The 17,517-nt window shown below is 40.2% G+C and overlaps 1 protein-coding gene across 4 annotated transcripts in view; it reads left to right on the forward strand.

The window, feature by feature from the left end:
• Window positions 1-17,517, forward strand: part of EGFR (epidermal growth factor receptor) — a 199,262-nt gene that overhangs the window by 108,879 nt on the left and 72,866 nt on the right. The window contains exon 1 of one of the 4 annotated variants that reach the window (XM_058534827.1): window positions 1,157-1,269. The exons of the other annotated variants lie outside the window; for them this stretch is intronic. The gene's annotated coding sequence lies outside the window, so the exon portion shown is untranslated. Of the gene's footprint in view, window positions 1-1,156; window positions 1,270-17,517 lie in introns of those variants that run through there. 4 annotated transcript variants of the gene reach the window in all.

Here is a 17,517-nt window from a genome sequence, read left to right on the forward strand (position 1 = left end):
TACTAAGAGATAAGGAAATCCACTCCGGTATTCTTTGGCCTGGAATTATTGTCATGCTGGGGCGGTTTCACCTTAGTCTTTGCACTGAAATGTGAAGGCTATTTAAGAAAGCTTAACAAAGAAAAAGAAGTATAAAATGTTTTCGGTAGGCAAGATGAAAACATAAAAGTTGAAGGTAGGATTTTTTTCAAAAGAAGATTAAAATATGTTTTGTGAATCCCCTGTGTGAGTTATTTTTATGTATTCTCCTGGATAATCAATAATGAAGCAAGGATGGCAATGATATGTTTTCTTGTCTGTTATTCCAATAGACTCATGTTTTTGGAAGACATCACTTTGGTTAAATCTCAAATATGTTCAGTCAGAAAATGGGCTTTCAACAACAGAATTCTATATCTGCAGTTAGTAGCAAATCTAATTCTTTTAGGCTAGTAGGATGTGATAGAAACTAAAACCTAAGAGAGACCCAAGCAAGGAAAAACACTTTCTCTTCCAAGCTTGAGAGGAATTTACTGTCAGGCCTACTATTAATAGATGCAGTGGAGATTCCATTTTCATTGCTCAACTGCCGTATTAATTATTAAATTAAAAAAAATGAATCGAGTCTGCTGAAAACTTATATATGACGTTAATGCAGATATTTCAGTAATTCAGCAATATTTATTCATCTTTTATTTCTTGCTAAATTTCTCAGTTCAATAAACTAAAGGGAAGCCAAAGGAAACAAAATGTTTGCTGCTGTTCTCAGATGACATATTCTTTAAAGAGAGAACACGTGCTGTGAAACAACAGAATGCTTTCACCACCCAGCTATGAGTGAGTGCAAATCCATAAGACCAGCCACAGGGCTGAGGAACCCAGGAAGAGGAGCTGGAGGGGGCGTCTTTCTGGAGGATGTCGCTATGAAGGGAGGCCCCGCACATGGAATTCCCAAGGGAGGAGGGGAGTCTGGAGGAAAGCACCTAGGTGAGAAAAGCGGTGAGAAACAGTCACTGTCTTCAACTCTCTGCAGGGCTGTGAGGTCGAGGAGAAACAAGCTGCATATGTGTTAAGCCGGAGGAAATTATCAGGGGGCTAGCTTCAGATCAACGTGAGGAATACTGATGTGACACAGTTGTAAATGTAAGAGTGGACTGCTTCACAAACTCTTAGCAAGATTAAAACTCTTACTCAGAACGGACAAGCAGGACTTGACAACCATTTGTAATGAATATGGAAAGCAGGGATTCCCAGACGTGGACATATCGAGTTGGATATCCACTTCTGAAAGTAAGTGATGCCTAGCACAGAGCTGCAATACCCACTACACAAACACACACAGAAATAACAGTTCCCAGCCCCTGCACTTCCCTGTCAGCCTTCAGGACCTTGTATCTTCAAGTCCTCTTTTTAGCTGATGATGAAACAGAAAGATCTTAAACCTAAGAAAACCCTTTTGGAGTTTGGTCTTGGAGGAAAATGAATCACTTTAACCAGGTTTATCTTCTGGAGCACAAGATAAAGGGAATTTTACTCATATACTTTCTGACCTCCTGTTAGGCCTTCCTCTAAAACAGAGGTCGGCAAAGTACAGCCCATGGGTCAAATTCAGCTGCTGCCTGTTTTTGAAAATAGTTTTATTGGCACACGATAGCACCATGCTCATTCATTTGCTTATTGTCTGTGGCTGTTTTTACACTTTAGCAGCAGAGTTGAGTGGTTGGGACAGAGACCATATGATCTGCAAACCTGGAAATCTTTCCTTTCTGGCTCTTTTCAGAGAAAGTTTGCCAGCCCCTGCTCTGGAACATCCATCATAAAGGATGCGTCAGACTCTGTTTTCTAGTCTTGGACCTGCTGCAGCTCTGGTTGGCATCACCCATTCCCTTTTCTTTTCGGCAGGTGACCTATCTAATGTCAAACGGTTCTGTAGGAGAACTGTTCCTTTTAATTGATAGCCCTCTTCATGGAAGGCTAATATGTTCTAGAAACAGCAGTACCTGAGCCAAAATTAAGATTCTTCTGTGGCGGAAACTTGGTTTGGGCTTCTCCTGAGTTAACTTAGTAGTTGTTAGTGATTTTCAAGTCTGTCTTTCCTAGTCAATAAACCCAGGAAGTGAGCTTTGGGTCACAGAGCGAACTAGAGACAGAGGCTTCGGGTCCCCCCACGGGGACGAAATCTGTCCTCCTGCCTGTGCTCTTTGCACTGCTACCTCCTCTTCCTATTTTAAAATGAAACTTAAAAGGAATATTTAAATTAAGTAGGAGTAAGTGAAAAAAATTGTTCATTTTAAAACAAGCATTAAATAAAAACATGTGCTTACACACAGCACACAAATCCAACTATACTTACAAAACCACCACAAAGGGTCAGGCGAGGCCTTTCTCTAAATGAAAAATCACAGCAGTAGAGAATGTTCTGAGCAGCAAGCTGGGAGTTCTCTTAAGAGAATTCTTCTAAAAGGCGCACAATTGGTGTGGCTTCCTCAGCTTTCAGTGCCCGGCCTGGGCTCCCTGGTCAGGTATGGGTCCAGATACCTCCCTTTCAAGCTGTAGGTTCGTCCCTGCGACCAGGGCAGGCCAATGAGCTGGGGTCAGCATCAGCTGTTCCTCAGCAGCAAGAGCTCACGGCTGCTTGCCAGGCCACACACAACATGTGAGCAGAAGGGCAGAAGGGCTCAACCTCCGAGAGTGCTTGGAAGGAAGGAAGGAAGCAATTCATTCGACTGGGACCCGGTCCAGCTTTAGTTCAGATTCAGGTCATAGTAATGTTTATTAAGGGTCTACCATGTGTCAGGTGCTTTGACCAGGGATTCTCCCATCTCACTGCATCCTCCCAAGAGTTGTAAGTCCCTATTTGATAGAAGAAGAAAAAGAGACTCAACATGATCGAGAAGTTGCCTTGGTGGTAGTGGAACCAGAGTTCTAATCCAGACCTGTGACTCCATGCTTATTGTTCTGTAGTTGAAGTGGCTGGGGGTTAGCTTTCCACTTTTTTTCCTTTTCGAATCCTTTAAGACATAAACATGAAGTATTGCTTCAAATAGTTCTGCTGAGGACCTGACATGTTTCTTGAACTTGAGAAAAAACAGGTAGACTCTGCTCATTGGTGAAATCAAGCCACTAATCTTTTTAAGGAGATTATTTTTCTTCCTTTCACTGCTTCTCATTTGTTCTCAGCAGCAAAAGGGATATGATGACTACCACACAGAGAACACTTCCAGCCTGAAGGAGCACAGTGCAAGCTCAGACTTGAGAAGCGGCTTAGAAGTCTCAGCCGTGTCGGCTCTGTCCCCTCCGCACACCCCACCCCATCTCCCACATCCATTTCTTTCCCAAGTCCCTCCTGTAGAGTGACTGAGCTTCCTTCTGCCTCCCCACATCTTTGCTGCATTTTTCCCTGCTTCTTTAGGTACTGGTAGTTCCACGTTTGATGCTCATGGGCAGATTCCAGATCTGCCATCGCTCTTATAGGTGCTGTGTAGGAAGCCCTCTGTGATTTCTCCGGACGTCATTTCTGGGCTTTCCTGTGGTTCTGCAAGAGACGCCTTCGGAAGTCTTCACACAGCAAAGGGTGGGCGGGATGCTGAATGTCACTGCTTTACCATGGCAGGGGAAGGGGTGGGGCTGGGAGCATCTTTGTCTTCAGAAGAAAGCACTGGTATAATGACCCTTTCCTAGTGTCTTAGTGATTGCTCCCTTGTTTAGAGTTTTGTTGTTGTCATTTGCTTTGGGTTTTTTTGGGGGGGGGAGGGGGGACTATTTTTGTGCTTGTTTTTTTTCCTAGTGCTCATTTAAGTTGGCTTACCAACTTAAATGTGTGTATATTTAGGGAGATGTCCTTAAAACATAATTTTGCGTTAGAGGTTGATTTTTTTTTAAAACATGGGTAATGATAATAGATGCAGAGAAGGCTTTTGACAGGATCCAACATCCATTTATGATAAAAACTCGCAGCAAAATGGGTATAGAAGGAAAGTACCTTAACATAATAAAGGCCATATATGACAAACCCACAGTCAACATCATACTCAATGGGGAAAAACTGAAAGCCATCCCTCTGAAAACAGGGACAAGACAAGGGTGCCCACTCTCGCCGCTCTTATTCAACATAGTACTGGAGGTTGTGGCCAGAGCAATTAGGCAAGAAAAAGGAATAAAAGGAATCCAAATAGGCAACGAAGAAATGAAACTCTCGCTGTTTGCAGATGACATGGCCTTATATATAGAAAACCCTAAAGAATCCATCGGAAAACTATTAGAAATAATCAACAATTACAGCCAAGTGGCAGGGTACGAGATCAACTTACAGAAATCAGTTGCATTGCTACATACCAACAACGAACTAACAGAAAGAGAACTCAAGAAGACAATCTCATGTACAATTGCAACAAAAAGAATAAAATATCTAGGAGTAAAGTTAACCAAGGAAGTGAAAGACCTATACAATGAAAACTATAAGACATTACTGAGTGAAATCAATGATGACGTAAAGAAATGGAAAAATAGTCCATGCACTTGGATTGGAAGAATAAACATTGTTAAAATGTCCATACTACCTAAAGCAATCTACAGATTCAGTGCAATCCCATTGAGAATCCCAAGGACATTCTTCACAGAAATAGAGCAAAAAATACTAGCATTTATATGGGGCAACAAGAGACCCCATAGAGCTAAAGCAGTCCTGAAAAAGAAGAACAAGACTGGAGGCATCACAATCCCTGACTTCAAAACATACTACAAAGCAATAGTAATTAAAATAGCATGGTACTGGTACAAAAACAGACAAAGAGATCAATGGAGCATAATTGAAAATCCCAAAATAAAACCTCATATCTATGGGCAGCTAATCTTTGACAAAGGAGCTAAGGACATACAGTGGAGAAAGGAAAGTCTCTTCAATAAATGGTGCTGGGAAAACTGGACAGCCACTTGCAAGAGAATGAAAGTAGACCATCTTCTTTCGCCATACACAAAAATTAACTCAAAATAGATCAAAGACCTGAAGGTGAGACCTGAAACTGTAAAAACTCCTGGAGGAAAATATAAGTAGTATACTACTCACCATCAGCCATAAAGGGATCTTTTTGAATTCCATGTCTACTCGGACAAGGGAAACAAAAGAAAAAATAAACAAGTGGGACTTCATCAGATTACAGAGCTTCTACAAGACAAATGAAACCAGAATCAAAATGAATAGGGAACCCACCAGCTGGGAAAAAATATTTGCAAACCATATATCTGACAAGGGATTAATCTCCATAACATATAAAGAACTCACACAACTGAATAACAAAAAAACAAACAACCCAATCAAAAAATGGGCAGAAGAAATGAAGAGACACTTCTCCAAAGAAGATATACAGATGGCCAATAGGCACATGAAAAGATGCTGACATCACTAATCCTCAGGGAAATGCAAATCTAAACAACACTAAGGGCCGGCCCCGTGGCTTAGCGGTTAAGTGCTCACGCTCCGCTACTGGCGGCCCGGGTTCGCATCCCAGGTGCGCACCAACGCATCGCTTCTCCGGCCATGCTGAGGCCGCGTCCCACGTATAACAGCTAGAAGGGTATGCAACTATGACGTAAAACTATCTACTGGGGCTTTGGGGAAAAAAAAGGAGGAGGATTGGCAATAGATGTTAGCTCAGAGCCGGTCTTCCTCAGCAAAAAGAGGAGGATTAGCATGGATGTTAGCTCAGGGCTGATCTTCCTCACACACACAAAAAAAAAACACACTAAGATATCATCTTACACCCGTTAGAATAGCCATAATCACCAAGACAAAAAGCAACAAATGCTGGAGAGGCTGTGGAGAAATGGGAACCCTAATCCACTGCTGGTGGGAATGCAAACTGGTGCAACCTCTATGGAAAACAGTATGGAGATTCCTCAAAAAATTAAAAATGGAAATACAATATGATCCAGCTATCCCACTACTGGGTATCTACCCAACGAACCTGAAATCAACAATCCAAAGAGGTTTATGCACCCCTATGTTCATCGCAGCATTATTCACTATAGCCAAGAAGTGGAAGCAACCCAAGTGTCCCTTGACTGATGATTGGATAAAGAAGATGTGGTATATATACACCATGGAATACTACTCAGCCATAAAAAATACGAAATCGTCCCATTTGCGACAACATGGATGGACCTGGAGGGTATTATGTTAAGTGAAATAAGCCAGAAAGAGAAAGACAAAACAGTGCATGATTTCACTTATATGTGGAAGGTGAACCAACACACAGACAGATAGAACTGTTTGGTGGTTACCAGGGGCTAGGGGGGTGGGGGGTGGGCACAACCGGTGGAAGGATGCACTTATACGGTGACTGATAAACAATAATGTACAACAAAAATTTCACAATAAAAAAAAGCACGCACACACAAAAAAACCATGGGTAATGTAGAAGAAAAAATTTAAAGGAACATTTAAACCATCTTGGGGTAGGAGGTAGACATGCACTGCCACGTAGAACCCAGAGTCTCTGCAGAGAAACGCTCGCAAAAAACGTCATTATTCCCCATTCTGAATTGGAAATCTTTTATGTCTTTGCAAATTGCAAATCTTTTCCAGAATTTTTTCAGTAAGAAGAATGGGTGGAGAAACTATTCTTATAGGTAACTCTAAACAAACCCAGAACAGATTGCGTGTACCCCTAAATAAGAATATGGGCAATGACCCAGAGGAGGGGAAGGGAGGAAAAAAATAGAAATGGAAGAAACCTTATTTTCTTAGTGTGGTAAATTGTGGAACTGTGTATGGTGAAATCACCAAGCCCCATACTTGGCAGTTGTAGGCAGCTTACTCTTTCACTCTGAATGTGAAGTATCATGTTTTCATTTGCTTGGTAATAAGGAATGTTGCAATCCCCTTCCCAGGTAACTCAAGATTGGTGATTTCTCACTTTCTGTCTTGTGTTCCTTTAGCATGTCTCTACGTTGCATGGCTTTGGGACGCCCTAGGATGACTTCATGTGCAAAGTCATCCCCCCAAAGGACTAGTATATTCCTCTAGGGCTATGAGGACTTCTGATTCATTCTTGGCAAGTGTCATTGTACTATTTTATTAAATAGGTTTTAGTTGAATAAGTGAATGAACAAAGAACACACAGCCCCTCATGGCCCTGGTGCAGATCACAGAGCACAAGTGGAATGACCCTTACTGAGTGGCCAAGTAACACCTAAGGCTAAGGACTCCACCCTGCCATGCTGTCTCGTAGCCACGCATGACATTCACATGAATTCTAGGGGACAGCTCAGCCAGCGTCAACAGCCCAATGTGGGGAATATTACTCAGCCTTTGTTGTTAGGGAATGAGTCATGTGGGCCTGAGCAGAATAAAAAACGGAAGCTGTGTGAGTTGGGTGGGGATCGGCCCAGAGGAGTGAAATCTTGTCAGCCCTGCCTCACTTTAACTCCACGTCACCTCGCTTGGAATGACATAGATTGTGAGGGCAGATCTTGGAGGAGAAAAGCTGCACCCTGATGTGTGGCATTAAACTGTCCTGTGAGAAACTGTTGAAGAAATAGCAAGTTGCCAGACCAGCCCGCCAAGGGTCATGGGAATGTTGACCCGAGGGATCGTGCTCCCACCCACCAGCAACCCTTCACACTGTTCTCTGCTTACCAGTTCTTTGTTGCACAGCCATCTCAAGTCATAGGTAAAAGGTTTGGTAAACAGAGGGCAGTCTTGAGTCAAACTTCAGTCAGGTTTTGAACCTGGTTTTTAAGCAGCAGTCTCTGACACAGACCCATTTTGGAATTTTATATTTCCCAATTCACCCCATCCCCCACCCCATACTGCCCCGTTTGTTCAAGTCTCCTAGCTTTCTATGATGGCAGCCAATTAATCAGATGGGCAAACTCATCCTATTTTGGTGGGTTCTTCTGTGGTAAAAGCAACTAGCTCTTCAACATCTCTTCCACATCCAGGTAACAGGCAGGTTAGCCATTTTTTTTTTTTTTTGCTGTGAAAGAGTGGCTCTGAGCTAACATCTGTGCCCATCTTCCTCTACTTTATATGTGGGACGCCTACCACAGCATAGCTTGATAAGTAGTGTGTAGGTCTGCACCCAGGATCCAAACCTACAAACCCTGGCCCTCTGAAGCAGAGCATTCAGACTTAACCACTGCGCCACCAGGTGTGCCCCACAGCGGTAGCTGTCTTGAAGAAGAGCTTTGGAAACTGGGAATGACTGTGCAACTGTCAGGTACTGATGTTATTCTTGGCTCTGCACTGCCCTGCACTGGTAGGTCTGAAGTACTAATCTGAGAAAGCAGCAAAGCTCTGAAGAAATAGGTCAGAAGCACTGAAATGGCAGTGGAGACAACGGATATAAGCCGTGGTTTGGTCAACAGACTTTTGGAAGGGAAGTGGTATTATTCACTTCAAAAGTTATGCCTGTATGTGAAGAGAGAGCCCCTGAACATGAATAAGCAATAGTCCCCAGCTAAGAGATTAGAAAAACAGAACCCAGGCCAGAGAGGAGGAGCTTACTCATGACATCTCTAGAAAGAAAAACCAGGCACACCAAATTCACTATTGTTTATATTTTCTCATAGAAAGATTTTAAACCAAATCCAGCATTCTGTCCTTTCTTCAGTGCACCCCGCTCAGCATTCAATATTCAGGCAAGGAACACTCTAGCCACATATAGGTCTAATTCTATATGACCTGATATAGATTCTGTTGTATATCTCATATATATAATTCCTCCATCCATGAAGTTTTGTTTAGTACATGTCCATGCATTTAAAATACAGACGATCAGAGACACTGGCCACCAAGACAAAGTGTATTGCCAGGCACATAGTAGGTACTCAAAAGGGATTTATGGATTGAATGAATAAAAGAGTGATGGGTATTACTCTCTGAAATCTTTTTTAGTCCAAATCAGTTTCTGATAGTCCAATAATAGGTCAAATTTATTTTCTATTTACTGGCCATTCAACTACCTGTAAAAAAAATATGGAATGGATTGCCAGCCCTGTAATTTGAGATGTTTAATTTTCATTGTTAAGACCATTTTTTGGACAACATCCTATGATAATGAAAAGTGATGTTTTTTGTTTTAGAATTTTAAAACATCCCAAATTTCAACACAACTCGTCAACTGGGCTGAGTCCATTTAAAATTTAAAAATCCCTGGGGAAAAAAAAAATAGTTTGCTGGTATCATTGAAGACACATAGGCAGAAATAGGTTGCAGTGGTTTGGTTGCTGTGAATACCGCTATGGTAAAGCCTCAGTGTCACACATTATTTACATTTAGCGAGATTTGTGATTTATGAAGCACTTCCATGTATACAATTTCATTACTGCTCCTAACTACCTGTCAAATACATTGAGCTGGTCCCATTTTAACCAGTGAGAACACTGAGACCCAGAAAGTTTAGATAGCTGGCTGGAGATCATGCCATAATGCTCCTATCACAGTCTTCACACTGACAGAGGGATATTTCATAATGTAACTGGAAACATACTCCACAGTCCCTCCCAGAACTGGCCTTGCTGGGGTTCAGAAACATCGGTTAACTCCCAGGAGAGTGGACACAATACGCAAAGGTATCCTAACTCTACTTGGTATATTTTTTTTTTTTTTTTTTTTTTTGTGAGGAGATCAGCCCTGAGCTAACATCCGCCAATCCTCCTCTTTTTTTTTTTTTGCTGAGGAAGACGGCCCTGGGCTAACATCGGTGCCTATCTTCCTCCACTTTATATGGGACGCCGCCACAGCATGGCTTACCAAGCAGTGCGTCGGTGCGCGCCCGGGATCTGAACCAGCGAACCCCGGGCCGCCGCAGCGGAGCGCGCGCACTTAACCGCTTGCGCCACCGGGCCGGCCCCTACTTGGTATATTTTTTAAAAATCATAAACTTGGCTTGGGATTATTTTAAGGGCTAGGAGGAGAATCACGGGGATGGAAATCAACCAGTTTAGGTGTTCTGTTCCCCAACTCAAAAATGAAAGAAATGTTATTTTAAAGTCTTCTTAATTAGCGTTACTTTAATTTGTAGCTGTGTTGTACATGCCAAAGCTCAGCGTGTTTAGTCCAGCAGGCATACTGAAATGCACATGGCAAATTATCCAGTATTTAAGAGGACTTTTTGAGTATTACATATGCGTTTCCAAGTTGCAGTGTAGATTCAAATTCAGTTTGATGACTATCTTTGGATGCCTACAAACTGAGAACTATTTATCAGTTACGAAATCAAATGCAATAAAATAAGGAACTAGTGGTAAAATATAAAGTTTTGGAAAACAAAGAAAAATCTTCTTCACAATTATAATGAGACTTTTTCCATTCCACAAAACCTTTGATTAAACCCACAATGAAAATTTAAATGCCACTTTGTATTTACTTTTATTGTTTTCCCAATTATTTCATTATGACTCAACCATAGATTTTCTACTTTCCTATTATTACAAACTGTCGTGTGGGTTAAATAAGTTTCGTAGGCTAGCCTGATACTATAATCACAATTTATAACATTTTTCTGTGGCATAAATGTACTCTATGCTCCCCAAAACCAAGGTAAAAAATGTATTCATAGATCAGAAAAAAAAATGCAACTTGAGGACTCTTCAAGTCTATTACTGTTTGAAGCAAAACCATCTCTGTGCGATGAATGGTGTTTTCCAAGAGCTGCCATGTACAACTATTCTGAACAATAAAGAGGTGAATAAACTACAACTTACTTGCCCTTCTAACACTTTTTGTATATAATATTTCATTGTTCATCAATTATTTCTAATTTTTTAAAGCACTTTCACAAAGCCATTTAACACGAATAAGGTAAAACTTTGAGGATCTTAATAGTTACGCATGATCATTTCACCGTTTAAAAAAATGTATTATATTAAAATATTCTTCTTTTGGGCTTGTTCCACACCTATTTTTATAAATTTTATCCCCAGCAATTTTTTATTATAAAGTAATACATGGTCACTACAGGAAATTTGAAAAATGCAGAAACTATAAGGAAGAAATAAGAAAAACACCTAGAATCTCACTATTCATAAAAGACCATTGTTAACAGCTTGGTGTATTTTCTTCCTGTCATATTTCTGTGCGTTTTAACATAGTTGCGATGTACATGCTTACACATTTGGAAATTACCACCATAACACAATTTCAGTAAGGCAAAAGAAATGATAAATCCTGATACAACGAAACCTCTGGCAAACTCTCTTGAGTGTCTTTTCCTTATATATTTCTAAATCTATTATGTAAATATTATTTTATTTGAGATTTCCTTAAACCTTTTCAGCATGAAAGTGGAAAAAAATCCTCTGGCTTTTAAAGCTTACTCAAATGTGTTACCTAGACTGGAAAGGTTTTACAGTGACCAACCAGAAAGCTGTGAGGACTGAGACTCTTCTAAGACATTCTGCCTCCTCCTCGTCCATCAGACATGTGGAAAGAAAGGCAAAGAGACCCTTGTCAAGTCATCCAAGACTGTGGTCACATGGCCACCATTGCTTTCACATCTAAAGTATAAATGCAGTGACATATGTGGACACGTCATGGCAGTTGGTCCAATGAGTTGTATGTGTACATATATGATCCACCTCTCCCCACCATGGATGTATGAATAAACAAATAATATATATAGTTGCATAAACAAATAGTAATTTTAAGTGGTGACAAACGCTAAGAAGAAAAGAAAGGAGGGTGATATGATAGAATGTAATGGTGGGTACTTAAGCTAATCTGGTTCCTGAAGGGATGACCATTGAGTTGGAATCTCAGTGATAAAAGGTAGACAAAGATGCAAAGATCTGGGGAGAAATGGAAGAGCATTCCAAGCAGATGGAGCCCCTCTGAGGTAGGCAAGAACTGGGCCGGGGAGAGAAATAGGGCGTGTGGCTGGGACAGAGAGCAGGGAGAGAGGCTGAGAGGAGACAGTGAACGAGGCCTTGCAGACCACGGAGAGGAGCTTGTGCTGTGTTCTAGTTACACTGGGAAACTTGGGGATAGTTCAAACCAAGGAGTAGTGCGATGTGATTCTGCTGCAAAATGAGGTGCTCTGTGGAAAATGGGGCAAGGATAAAAGAGTCAACTGAGGGGGCCAAGGGGAGAGATTTACAAGAGCCCAACTATTTTGGCAGCCATTAATGTGTAGTTGAGAAAACAACAAATTAAAGCAATTATAAATTTACTTAGGCAATTCCAAAAGTGTTTCAGTGGATTTGGGAAAATCTAGAGAAACTTGTTTTAATGTTGTGTCTTAATCAGCAATACAGATTTGCCCAGGCTTGTGGGCAAAGAGAGGTGTACACCCCCATCATGACACAGAAAGCCAAGGCCCTACCCTGTAAAATCCGGGACATTTCAAGACTTAGGAGAAGCAGACTATTTTTATTTTAGTTAAGATAAATTGGGGGGTTCTTGAGAAAAAGAGTAACCAGACTGTGGATCAGCCCTAGATGTCCAAGGATAATAAAACACTTGCCGATATGTATCTGTCACTAATGGCTAAGTGCAACACGGCAACATGGATAAATCTCATAAAAACAATGCTGTGAAAAAAGACTTACACAAAAGGGCAATACTGTGTAATTCCATTAATGTGAAGTTCTAAAATAGGCAAAACTGTTCTAAGTGAAAAACAGTCAGAGTAGTGGTCTATGGGGTGTGGGGCAGAGGCTGACTGGAAAGGGCATAAGGGAACTCACTAGGGGGGCGGCGACGTTCTGTATTATGATGGGAGTGTGGGTTACAGTGTATGCGTTTGTTGAAACTCATCAAATGGTACAGTTAAGACTAATTATCTCACAGTTTGTGGATGTTACCTCAACAACAACAACTGTAAACTAATATTGAACTATAACTGATGGCACGCCAGGGCAACGTGTACTAATATCTGTACCTTACTTTGAAATGCATCAAAAATAAGATGGATAGATATGTGATAAAGTGAACATAGTATAATGCTAATCAAGGATGTTCGCAGTACAGTTCTTTCCACTTTTCTATACACTTATAAATCTGCATAATAAAATTTGAGGATGAAAAGCTAAGTGCTTTGTAGGGCCCACGCCCTGGGGCCTGCTGCTCTTGTTTCAGTAAAATCTGTCTTCAGTTTTGCAAGGGGTAGAGCAAATCATTAGCGTTTGTGTGAAGCTTGACACAAACACTTCGGTTGTCTGGTTTTCAGATGTATAGCCCTAAAGAAATGTTAAATTTCTCTTTGAATAAATTGCTTAAACACTTAAATCTATATTTTAATGAAATTCTTAAAGTAAAATGTATCCCTTTTTTCTTTCCTTTTCTGATTTGATAAATATTCTACAGACAAAGTAACTCTGCTTAATGCCCAATCTTTGAGTAAGCCTATCTGCAGATCCAAACACGCCCAGTTCAGACAGTACCTGAGGGCAAGTGCACGTCCACGGAGGTCCCTAACATCTGTCCAGTGCACCTTATGTTACATAACTGTCACATTTCTCAGTAGTTAACTTTAACAAAAGAAAGTTGAAAGCTTTTGTATTCATTCAATTGTCAAAATAATTCTGGGAGGCCAATATTATTTTTAACATGTCTATATTTGAGGAAAGCGTGGCTCAGGGAACTTAGAGAAGTCCTTCAAGGTCACATAATGAGGATGTGGCTGAACAAAAACTTTCTCCTGGGTGAATTAAAACACTCTTGCTCTTTGCAGTTTTGTCCTAATTCTGTCTAACTAGTTTGTGATTTTTAGTTTTTAATAATTTTACCGATTTAGTGGTCTCACATTTAAATTTCTCATTGTTTTATGTTCATAGCATGAGATATTTGGTATAAAGATGGAACCAAGATCATACTTTGTTCAATCAAACCTAGGCCAAGTCTTTTTCTTTCTTTCTTTCTTTCTTTTTTTTGGTGAGGAAGATTGGCTCTGAACTAACATCTGTTGCCAGTCTTCTTCTTTTTTGCTGAGGAAGATTGGCCCTGGGCTAAGATCTATGCCCATCTTCCTCTACTTTATATGGGACGCCGCCACAGTATGGCTTGACAAGTGGTGCGTCGGTGTGTGCCTGAGATCCGAACCTGCGGACCCCCGGGGCCACCGCAGCGGAGCAGCGCACTTAACTGCTGCACCACCTGGCCGGCCCCTTAGGGCAAGGCATTCTGATCCTCACCTAGATTTCACTTAGATGCTGTCATCTCCTTTTGGGCATAAGACAGGAGAAAGCCTCAGAAGACACAGCCTTATAATAATTTCTTTTGATACTTGAGTAATTAACCCTGGCGTAGGATTCACAATGGACTTGTCTTAAACTGAATCAAATACTATTATCAACTGCTTTCTTCTTCTCAAGAATAGACATGTTGGACAGTTGGGTGTTTAGAGTTCTTTGCAATATTTTGCCATTATTAAAAAAATAAATTTTGCATGAAGCTTTTTCTGTATTTAGGTCTATTTCCTCAGAATACGTTTTCCAAAGTGGAGTCATCATGATGTAGAATTTAAGCATGTTTATTTGTTTACAGAAGTTATCCAGTTGCTTCCCAGAATGTTTTATGAATTAACATTCACATCAATAATGTGTAATGTCGCTATTATCTTCCAAATATAGAATCTTTTTCTGAATATAAAAGTAATTCATACTAATTGTAAACGATGAAGGGTCATAATAGGTGTTCATCCAATAAATACTTCAGGTGTTCATTTAGCACTTTTTGAATGAATGAATGAAAGCACAAGTACAGTCTTTTTGAAATTATTTTTTCTATAATGTAACAGGCTAAAGTTAAATGGCATGCTTTCCTTTTTTACTGACAAAAGTTACTTTCTCATTGATTTAATAATAAAAATTCTTTGGTTCAGCTGAGAGAAACTTACAAGCTGTTTTCCTTGATCATTTAAAATGAAAGCAGCTGTTACTGTTTTCATCCCTCTGAGTACTGAAGAAATTCTGAAATGTGCTCCAACCCTGTTTCCCCAGCTGCCATGAAGGGTGTGACCAATACTTGTGGTTATCTAGACCACAGCCAATTGGTTAGGCTGAAGTTGAGAGACCACAGTCTTTCAGCTAGGAAAGCAGCTTTAGTTCCATGGTGTGCCAACTGAAAGGTCACGCATTATTGTCAAAACCCTGTACCTACATCAGTGGTGGCATCTTTAAGGACTTTAGAGTTGGGAAATCAGTCTGGCCCCATCTGCATGGGTTGCAGCCAACTGTGTACAACTCTTCCAACCTGAGGTTGCATTCAAAGCGGCCCGTGCTCCTACGTGAAAGCAGCCTGGAGATGTTGACCAATCCAGTGTTATGGTTGGAAGAATGATGAATCATTCCACCCTGGAGCCAGTAGACAGGGGCTCTATCTTGTCACCTGTCATAGTTCCCATGTGAGAGTTCTCTCTATCACTGAATTTGAATGGGAGCAGAGAAGGGGAGAAGAGGGAAATCCCCATAGAGTTCAAGAGGACATGAAGATTGCTTCATATTTAATGTTGGTGTAAATGCTTTGGGTTGAGTATGTGGTATCTGAACATGTGCTCACTGCCATGGCACCAAAATGCAAGGGCAGACAGTCAGATGATGCTCTTCAGAGCATTCCCATGGGGAGGGAACAAAGAAGCCTATGAAACAGAAATGTTAATTTAGAAAGAGTTCCTGAAGCGAGTACCTGCATATTGACTTTGGTCTTGTTTTTGAGCTCAACCACCTAACTGCTGATTGCAGCCGTGCCTTTGGAGCCGGGAAGAACCTGGCCAGTTCTGGATCTAACCTCCACAGCCAGAGGCCTTATTTCTTCACTCTTATGATAATTTTGGTTCAAAGTGTAGTCCCTTAACAAGCTGCTGCTTGAAAAGCCCCAAACCTCTTTGTTTTGTTATGCTTGCCTAAACATGTCTTTAAAAGAACTAGGTTTGGAAATATGACTTTATTATAATCCTCTCCTTTGCTGTTACATATAGACTATGAAGTGTATTTCCATAGTCTAAATTTGTCCCCTAATTTAAAATATTTTCTTCTATTAAGTTTGACACCTTAAAACATTAGGGAGTGAAGTCTGCCAAGGTTGTGTATTGGCAGGAGAGGCAAAGCAATGGCACATCCACCTGTGCTGGTGGACAAACGGAAGGATGTGTTGGGTTCTCAGTAGGCGAGTGTGTTTTTAAATGTATATTTTCACTCCTAGAAGTAAACATAGGCAGTCAGCTCTTTGACATCAGTCTTAGCAATATTTTTTTGGATCCGTCTCCTCAGGCAAAGGCAACAACAGCAAAAATAAACAAATGGGACTACCTCAAACTGAAAAGTTTTCGCACAGAAGGAAACCATCAACAAAACGAAAAGGCAAGCTACTGATTGGGAGACGATATCTGCAAATGATATATCTGATAAAGGGTTAATATCCAAAATATATAAAGAACTCATACAACTCAACATCAAAAAAACAAACAGTCTGATTAAAAAATGGGCAGAAGACCTGAATAGACATTTTTCCAAAGACGACATACAGATGGCCAAGAAACATATAAAAAGATGCTCAATGTCACTAATCATCAGGGGAATGCAAATCAAAACCACAATAGGCTATCACTTCACACCTTTCAGAATGACTGTTCTCAACAAGATAAGAAATAACAAATGTTGGTGAGGATGCAGAGAAAAGGGAACCCTAGTACACTGTTGGTGGGAATGCAAGTTGGTGCAGCCACTGTGGAACACAGTATGGAGGTTTCTCAAAATTAAAACTCAAACTACATAGTTTTGCTATGATCTAGCAATTCCACTTCTGGGTATTCATCCGAAAAAAACCAAAAACACTAATTTGAAAAGATATATGCACCCTTATGTTCACTGCAGCATTATTTACAATAGCCAAGATATGGAAGCAACCAAAGTGTCCATCAATGGATGAATGAATAAAGAAGATGTAGTGCGTGTTTGTGTGTATATATATATTACCATTTTACTATACTATACTATATATATATATATTATATTACCATATATATATAGTATGTATACTATATGTACTATATATATTACTATTATACTGTATTACTGTATACACACACACACACACACACAATGGGATACTACTCAGCCATAAAAAAGAATGAAATCTTGCCATTGTGACAACATAGATGGACCTAGAGGGTATTATGCTAAGTGAAAGAGGTCAGACAGAGAAAGACAAATACCATATGATTTCACTTATATGTGGAATCTAAAAAACAAATGAACAAACAAAACAAGACAGAAACAGACTCATAGATACAGAAAACAAACTAGTGGTCACGAGAGGGGAAGAGGGTGGAGAGTTGGGTGAAATAGGTGAAGGGGATTAAGAGATACATACTTCTAGTTATAAAATAAGTAAGTTATTGGGATGTAATATACAGTATAGGGAATATAGTCAATCATATTGTCATAACTTTGTATGGTGACAGATGGTTACTAGACTTGTGGTGATCATTTTGTAATGTATATAAATGTTGAATCATTATGATGTACATCTGAAACAAATATAACATTGTATGTCAACTATACTTCAATAAAAAAAGAAAATAAATGTATGTTTTCATT

This window comes from Diceros bicornis, chromosome 41 (assembly GCF_020826845.1).
Source record: "Diceros bicornis minor isolate mBicDic1 chromosome 41, mDicBic1.mat.cur, whole genome shotgun sequence".
In the NCBI taxonomy this organism is placed as follows: Eukaryota; Metazoa; Chordata; class Mammalia; order Perissodactyla; family Rhinocerotidae; genus Diceros; species Diceros bicornis.